Here is a 9833-nt window from a genome sequence, read left to right as displayed (position 1 = left end):
AAACGATTTTTTAATTCTTTTTTTCTTTTTCTGTTTTATTTTACTTTTTTTTTTTTTTTTTTTTTTGCAATAGATAACTAGACAAGTACCTTGGCCGAGTTTTTTAATGCAGCCAATCCGTTAACATCTTGAGGGTAACGGTAATGGATGGATACCAATATCTCATATCTCATACATAGAAATATGTACTGAGATTATGACGTTTTAGGTTAAAAGTCAAGAAAAATAGGGTTAAAATATTTTTGAGTTTAACAAGCTTTTAGGTTAATATTGATGAGGTTAACAGCATACATACTTACAGTGTTATTATTATTATTAAGTATTCTGTCTGTTGGCAGGTTCTGGGGCTAATGAGTTTTTTTTTTCTGTTATTTTAGATTTGAGCCTGAAAATATTTCTTCCACGTTTCTCCATCTTTGGCCATGGCAATTTTGCATCTGATCTCTTTGATGCAGTAAGCGTCTCTCGTCAAAATAGTTCCCAGATAATTGAAATAATCGACCTCTTTAAGTTCTCTTTGCTCCACTCTGACCCGTAAAAGTGTTTTCTTGCGGGATATTCTCATGACTTTCGACTTTTCCATGTTGATTTCCATTCCATGTAGTTTTCCAGTGTCAACTATTTTGTTAATCATCTCCTGTAGTCCTCCTTCGGTTTTAGCTATTTTAACCGTATCATCTGCATGCCTGATCTTGTTAATGATCTACCCTCCAATCTTGAAATCTCCAATTCCCATTAATGCTTCCTTCATTAAACATTCACTGTAAATGTTGTGACGACATACTATATCCTTGTCTGACTTCTCTTCCAATCTCCACACTATTGGTTTTACCTTCATTCAAGAGCGTCTTGACTCGTTGGCCTACGTACAGGTTTTGTATGACTCCTCGCTCTCTCCAGTTGACTCCGGTTTCTTTAAGTATTTTCAGAAGTTTGGTCCAATTGACCTGACTTTATATTGACTAAGTACAGTATATAAAGCTTAGGATATTGATGTATTTTAAACTAACGACAAAGAGATGTGTTTCCCAGAGGTTAAAATACTTTTTGGTGAAACCTCAAAAAATATTGCTAAGGTTAAAACCTCACACTCTTAAAAATTTCCTTGCTCAGAAATGAGAAAAATGCATGTTCAAAACAAAATAAGTAATGTTTACTCATATTTGAGGAAAAATGTCTCATTATTTGCAAATGTGTTTTCATTTGTGAGCTCGAGGCAAATTTTCAGGTTCCCATTTATGAGATTTTCTCACTTCTTAAAAATGAGAATGGAATAGTGCGTGATTTGCAATATCATAGATGATTAAAAAGTAACGATAACAATCTTACCGAAATAATATTACTATGTTTTACTAGGAAGTAATATTGCTAGGGCTTAATTACTATTCAGGAAACGAGATAAAGAATTTCAGTTGTAGCAGAGTGCGAATAGATATGAGTACGCAGTAGGTGATGCAGCTGAGGTGGCGTATGGATACATGTCATGTGACAGCGGCGAGGAGCAGCATACATATCAACTTTCGAACGTAAGTTTGGGTGAGTTGTAAACGTACTACCATAGACTAAAAGTTGCTGTAGTAGGGTCTACATTCGTTAGGATGTAGAACGCTGACCCCCCTGATACAGGTTATATAGGCCATAGCAGTCAGGTTGGCTCCTTTATGTATCAAAACTCAGTACCGGTACTCAATTCACATAATAACGAGTGCAGCAATAACAAGTGAAGGCGGATTAGAACCCCGTAGAGCACGTTTTTTTTTTCTATATTACAATAGAATGGGGAGGCATGTCAATCTTTTACACCCTTAGCCATTCGTTATAATGTGCAAAATAGCTTATGAACGGAAACAAAGAATACATAAGTCATCTGTATAGTTAGAAACAACGTTACAAAAGTGTGATTTATTATTATGGAATTGTAATAAAAGGTACTTTGTACCGATCACCTAGCATAGATTGGCGCCTCCTTTTTTCACCACCAGTAATCGTTTTAATGACACACGTTTGCAAGTTATTTGTGGCATAGTACTGTACGCATTTGTTCTTAATTTAACGTAGAGGCTGCGGTAGCTCAGTGGTAGAGCGTTCACCTCTAGTGCGTGAAGCCCTTGCTTTGATACCAGGATTCCCAGCTCGCGGCAAGTGGGCTTTCTGGTGGATAAACAATGTGCATGGGTTTTCTCCGGGTTCTCCGATTTCTTCCCACTTTCTTCATTCCACTATCTTTTTCATTCTCATCATCATCGTCTCCTTTAGCCTACCCAATACAACTGTGGAAAGTGAAACTCAAAGATTTCATTTTTTAAAAATCCAACGTCCCACGATTGTGCTTCAAGGCTAAGAGAGACAGTGATAGAGATGGATAATAATGGTGTAATGAAAATGTGGACGCACGTTTCTATGCAGTTTTTGCATGGGTTTGTGACCTTGTTTCCAATCTGAATTGAACCTTTAGCAGTGGAGTTTCAGCACATTTATGAGGGGCAGAAACTGTCGTATGCCCCTGCCGTAATGAAGAAGATGGAAGGTAGGGATTGAGTCCTGGGACTCCGGACTTTTCCTGAAATCGCTACTTTTATGTAAATTTTATCTAATTTTAGGGTCAGTTTTACATATTTTAATACAATTTGTCCTCGTATTGAACTTAGACCCCTCCGAAATAAATTCCTGCGTACGTTTCTTGTAGGAAGAAACTGGAGAATCCTGGAAAAGCCCACGAACACGGTGCTTTCTCATGTAGGCAACTTTTTTATGGTAGAGAAGTAGGCATATTGGTCTGCGATGACTCACCGGTCAGTGGCAGAACTAGCCTCCGGTGCATGGGGTTCGTAGTTTGATTCCACCTCCGTCAAGTGGGCTGTGTGAGTAAACATCTTATGTGTGTTTTCTCGGGATTCCCTCACTTTTTTCATTACAGCATTTTCGCTCATCATAACGTCTCCCTAAGTCTCGTAGCATAATTTTGGGACGCTACACTCCAGCAGAAATTGTTGTCGTTACTCTGAAGTAGACGGATAATTCTTGAATCTGAATTACCAAGAAGTTGGTATAATGTTGGAGGAAACGGGAGAATCTTGAGTAAACAACGTCGATGAAAAAAAAAGTCTTGAGAAAGTGGACAGTGATAAAAAGGAAAATGTTCAACTGTCTGATGCAATAGGAATAAGAAACGCACCTAAAATTCAAGTCATCGTGGTATTCGTGGAATTTTCTTGAGTTGAAGTGAAGATTTAAATGTGTTACGTTTTAAACAATATCTATAACTGTAGGTGTTTATTTAATATAAATTCTGAGTGTACTAATAGTTTTCTTTCTTTCTTTTTTTTTTTTTTGCATGTTTATATTTTGTTTATATCCTTTTCCGTCTTCTCGTATTTGAGAACCCCGTTTCTGTGCATCGTTTCTCGCTTTTGAGGAAGATATTTCACAAATCTTTTTGAAAAATGTGTTTCTCAAAATTGAGGTTATGCGTCTCATTTCCTCAAATGTTACTTTCCCAATTTTAAGAAAAAAATACATTGTTTCTCAAATTTGAGAAAGCATTTGCACCCTCAGAATTGAGACACAATTCCTCGCATTTGAGTCATTATTTCTCAAAATGATTTGAGAAAATCAAAATCTCACTTTTAAGAATGTATTACTCGGTGCACAGGTAAGAAACGGATGTACTCAAATACGAGGATTTTTTTCTCGAATTTAAGAAACCATTTTTAACAGTGCACATGCTGAGGTATGAGAGGTTATGTATGTTATACGTCACAAATTTCAATTATAAAAGGATTAATGAAGCCCAGAGTATTTTTTGTTGTTTGGCATCAGCTTAACTTCAAATACAACATTTTCTTGGTTAAACCTTAAAATTTCTTCGTGAGGTTAAAACCTTATATCCTTGGAGTATGAAAGAATATACATATATTATATAATAATGATCGCTTCGACTACCAGCATTCAATTCATATCTAAATACCAGCTTCGAGTGCTCATATTTACAGCCTTTACCAGAATTTATATAAAGATTAACTTTCGACGCAAGAATGTAGAGTCCTCTTTTCCTGGCTAACATGCTGAAATCATAAGCACAATTACAAAGAAATAGATTAACAGTGCGCCTGGACTTAACAATTTTAATATGATGTAACGTTCATAAATATGCTCGGCAGAAAGAACCAGATTCATATGTACGGAAGAAACGAAAAAAGAAACCGATACAAAACGCTACACTTAGAAAAATCCATTCTCCGGACAGCGGTATAATATACAAGTATACAGAATCCTCTTGCTTATTACAGAAATCTGTATGAAGCATACGTTATCCGTATGCTACATAGGCACTACCCTTATAGATGTTACATCATGCCATTGCAGGATGTCTGATATCTAACAGTCTTCCTTATATTACAAGCATATATGTATGTTACCTTCGACAACTATATGTTGTATACATCCATTTGTATGCGAGATCCTGACCGCCTATATTGTTTCATACGGAAAGTACGTACAGATGGAACACTTATACAAAAAGTATTATAAAACATGCTTTTTTAGTTATACGTTTTGCTCTACGTTAACTCCAAAAACTAAAGGATTTACAAATATAGCATACGATTTACGTACGCCACATACATTATTTTTTCAGTGTACCGGAGTGATTGACATGACAAGATAGCTAATCCCAAAATTTCTTATTAAGCGCTATTATCCATACAATAGACCACATCAGGTAAACTTGAGCTTAGAAGATGAAGGTAAATATAAAATATATGGTTTTGGTAAATATATGCGGACGAAATTTTTATTACCAAAATGCTAATGCGTGATTAAGCCTATGTTAGATAGATAGGTATAAGTAATGAGGAGAAATAACTCCTTACACTTTTGATAGCGGGCCGTTTTCTTAAAATGAATCCTATTATTTACTATTAACGTCTGCATTATTGTGTGTCTCATATGTGCTAATGTGTCAGAAGTTAGCTATCTCCCAATAGTCAGACATGTAGCATTTAGAAATAGTTAGCTTCTCAGCAAAGGAATCACAAACACAAATATAAAACATAGTATTTATGGTAAACCTTAGACATTCTGTTATCGTCTACCATCTGGTGAAAGAAAAAGTAATTTTTGCCAATGAGACGTGCCACGCGGGAAAGTTCTAGAATACTGCTCCGCACACATAGGTGAAGGTGAGTTAGTAGCCAGATAGATTACTTTCTTTATTAGAACTAAATGGATGTGGACCAGGGGGGCGACTTCTGGGGGGGCGGTGAGTTGTCATACTGTTACCTAGACCTACTTTTAACAGCTTCAAACTCTGCAATGGGTTTTATTTATATGTAGAAAGTTTCCTTTTCTGTTGGGGGGGGGGGGGTAATCGCCTCGATCGCCCCCCCCCCGTATCTGCTACTGATGTGGACCAGTGTTCTAAAACCCTACCGTGCAGTGGCGGATCTATGCCGGAACCGAGGTATTTAGACCCCCAGTTTTTATAAGTGCCAAAAATAATTTAGACTATTACTTATTTTTTTTTGAAAGTTTATAGTAATTTTATATTATTTCTATGAAGTTTGGGTTCTGACTGCCCCCCCCCCCAGATTTTATGTTCTAGATCCGCCACTGCTGCCATGCCACGCAAATCTATAAAGTAAAGGTTTTTGTTTCTAAACATTATTCAGAGACACAATTCACCCCATAGGAAGGTGAGACCTGCACGGGCCGGGCTTGGGCGGGCCGACTCTATTATTTCTTTGGGTCGGGCCGGGCTTGGGCGGGTCGACACTGATTTCTCTTCAGGTCGGGCCGGACTGGGGCCGATTAATTGCAATTATTTAATAATTATTGACATTCGTTAAATGATAATTAGAATAAAGGCAAACGTTGAAGAAGTGTGCCCGTGAAAAATGTTACAAAATGAAACTTCGAAAATTTATGGGGCCCGGGCCGGGCTGGGCTCGGGCCGAAAATCTCTAAAACTTTTCCGGCCCGGGCTGAGCTAGGCCTACGTACATTCGGGCTGGATTGGGCTCGGGCCGAAAAATTCGGCCCGTGCAGGTCTTTAGGTTAAACCCTTACTTATACTTCTAGCTTTCATAAATTGTTGTTTTCAAGACGTGTATCTATGTTGGACATTGAAATTGTTATTATTAAATGTGAAGGATATAATAATATTTCAGAATAACAAATGAGAGAGCGGCTTCTACATTTTCATCTATGAACTATAAAAAAATCCTTCACGGCTCATTTAATAGTTCAGTCTCGTAGCTAAAAATATGCGATTGAATCTTTATTCCTTCTAATTACACAATATAAACACATTATAATTAGAAAGTATATATTCATTTATATCTTTATGTTCAATTTTCTTAACGAGTATTGTTTAACCTATAAATTCTAACAATGTAAAGGCACATTTGCAATTTCTCTTTCCAGGGATTGGCAACACTGTTAGTAACCAACGCTGAGTGGATGTAGTTGGCAACACTCGAGGCAACGCGTCGCTCGTATTCCTGCATTATATTCCAGAAGGTATAACGTCATTGGCTTCCCGCGCTTAGACCTGCTCGTCATTGGAGGTGTGGTAAAAGTGTAGCCAATCACCACCAACCGTCTACTGCGCTCAGCGAGCCATGAGTAACCAAGCTGGCCACTCCCCATAAACGTCACTTTAACTTTTCGCGGGAAGCGAACGACGTTATACCTTCCGTACTATAGTCATTGGAGTGTAACAGACCGTTAAACGTGGTAGGTCTATTGTCGATCTGCACCAAGGAGGAAATGAAAGCAGTGATTCGCTTTTTGTATGGGGAAGGTGTGAAACCTGCGGACATTATTAATCGAATGCAAGCAAAATATGGTGACAGATGTTTATCGCGAAGAAGATCTACGTTTGGATAGAATGTTTCAAACAAGGAAAATCTTCTTTATGTGACGATGAAAGATCCGGCAGGCCTTCGACCTCGACTAAACGCCAACCATCTGTTAGTCATTGATGCTTTGCAAAATTGGTTACAGATGCAACCGAAAAACTTTTTTTTTTTTTTTTTTTTTTTTTTTACGGAATCTAAAACCTTGAGAAACATTGGGAAAAGTGCATTGAAGTCCAGCGAGATTACGTAGAGAAATAAGGTATGTTTCAGTTTTCTATCATTAGAATTCATTAGAATAAGTACAGCTTTTCTCAAACATGCCTTTACTTTTTGAATTCTCCTCGTATTTATTTCAGTGGCTCCTACTGAGGGAAGTCATACTCATGAACATTTAAATTTTATAGCTACAAGCTAAGGAAAGATAACTTTATTCTATTTCAAAAACCTTTACACAAGAATAACTCAGTGGCGTCAACTCAAGTTTCGTCCGGGAGGGGAGGTGGCAAGATTATCCCCGGACAAGGGAGGTTTTAGTTCTATATTAGCAATTTAGTATAGAATATATTTAAGAAAACATGCGTTTCTCAAACGTGGTGTCGGGAACAATGGCCACCCCAAATTGTGCTCCTGGAATTAGTACATTAAATATACTCTAATAGTAACACTTAAATATTTACAGTTGTGACTTCCCTCAAAATCCACCACTGATTGTGAACGATTTATACTGTAATTTATTGTTTACATTTACACTATTACTAGCATAATACCCGTTCTTCGAATGGGTAGAATACGTTTCACTTCAGCTATAAAGGGCAATGGGGATTGAATTTGGATTTAAACGGCATTGGAAGTATCACTGTTCGTCTCAACGGCCCCAAAAACTATGGATTTCATATCATTATCAGTCAGTTCAATCATATATATATATATATATATATATATATATATATATATATATATATATATATATATATATATATATATATATATATATATAATGAAATCTTTTAGTTTTACGTCCCACGTTCAAGCCGGCTAGGCTAAAGGAGACGGTGATGATAAGAAATTAATGAAATTTTGCAATGAAGAAAGTGGGACTATACGGGAAAACCCCGAGAAAACCCACACACACGCTGTTTGTCCACCACAAAGTTCACTTAGTGCGAGCTGAGATCTATCCAGGGTCCTCGCGCATCAGAGGTGAACGCTACACCACTGAGCCACCGCGGCCCCAGTAAATACAGGTAAAGTTCGTAACACTGTTTAAAATTATGCAATTTCGGGAACTTGTAATTAAACCTACCAGAAACTACTTTTTCGAAACAAGTCTTATGATGATCGTAGTATACGACATTAAGGTGCTTTAGATTGCATATATATATATATATATATATATATATATATATATATATATATATATATATATATATATATATATATACTGTATATACAGGGTGGTAGGTAACTCCACCGAAAAACATTGGGAGGTAATTCCTTATATGAAATGAAAGAAAAAAGTTCTGATAAACATAGGTCGAAAAACGTCTCCTTTCACAAGTTATGAACTACCGAAAATTCGAAAAGTCATGTTTCGAATCGCTCTGCCTTAGAAACTATAGGACCTATTCCAAGCGGTTTAAGGAATTACACAGAAACTAGTATGCGTTCTATCTAAATATCCATGTTTTAGCATCCTCCGTTATCGCCGAAACGAACGCGCCATTTAGTACCCAAAGGAGTATCCCTAGACTTCAACTTCCATTTTACAGCTCGTTTCGCCGATAACGGGCCACGGTAGAACATAGATATTAAGATAGTTCGCATACAAGTTCCTTTGTAATTCCTTAAACCGCTTAGGATCGGTCCTGTAGTTTCTAAGGCAGAGCGTTTCGAAACGTGAATTTTCGAATTTTCGTCGGTTCATAACTCCAAAAGGAGATGTTTTTCGTCCCATGTTTATTAGAACTTTTTTCTTTCATTTCATATAAGGAATCACCTCCCAAAGTTTTTCGGTGGAGTTACCTACCACCCTGTATATATAAAGTTCAATTAATAGTAGCAGTAATATCGTATACTTCCGTGTAATGTTCGCGCTCATATAATTTCGCATCTTATTTTTTTTTCGGTGAGTGCAAATGAAAAAGTATTGACCTGTATAATATCTGTACTAGCATTTTCATATTTTAGATTGTGTGTTTTTCAATAGTCTACTATTTATAAAATACAAAAATAGGAGTGTTTTCCAGCAATTACGAAAAAAAAAAAATAGAACAAATCTGAGTAGCTAGTACCATATATACTAATATTGCATTGTATTTTCGTTTGCTTTCTGATCATCTTTCATTGGCTTCGGACACGGTGCATTACCAGTAGTCACACTCATGAACTGAGAGACTCGTGTAATGTCCGCACCTTGAAATTTTCGATAAAAATGTGTTGACATTACAGGTCTATACTAATATACAGGGTGGTGCGGAGCCGACTGACACATTTCAAAGTTGAGTATTGCGCATTCGCAATAACTTGGAGTGCGTTATGGCTAGGGGATGGAAAGTGGATACACTGTAAAAAAAAAAAAAAAAAAAAAAGTGTTGGAACAACACAAAATGACTACCATTTTAGCGTGTTACTTGTGTGTTAATTCAGCGCCAAGCACAACGCCTTCCGAGCATATCAAAAATAACTAGTTACTACCTGAGAGAATTTGCATTGGTATTTATCCTTTAATATGAGCAAACATTTGCGAAATATATTGGCACTTACGCCAAGTAACGAATAATGTTCTATGTTTTCTGTGATCGGTCACAATAATATTGTTGTAAACCTGTGAATCATCTGACAACAGTTACATAGACAACAGTTCTTTTATCTTCTGTGCATACGTGTTAAGACACAAGAATAACAGATAAAGAATATAGATGGAAGCACTGCTATCTGTGTAACTGTTGTCAGATGATTCACAGGTTTACAATA

The sequence above is a fragment of the Thermobia domestica genome, chromosome 5 (assembly GCF_964235325.1).
Source record: "Thermobia domestica chromosome 5, izTheDome1.hap1.1, whole genome shotgun sequence".
Lineage (NCBI taxonomy): Eukaryota > Metazoa > Arthropoda > Insecta > Zygentoma > Lepismatidae > Thermobia > Thermobia domestica.
This window is presented reverse-complemented; position numbering follows the sequence as displayed.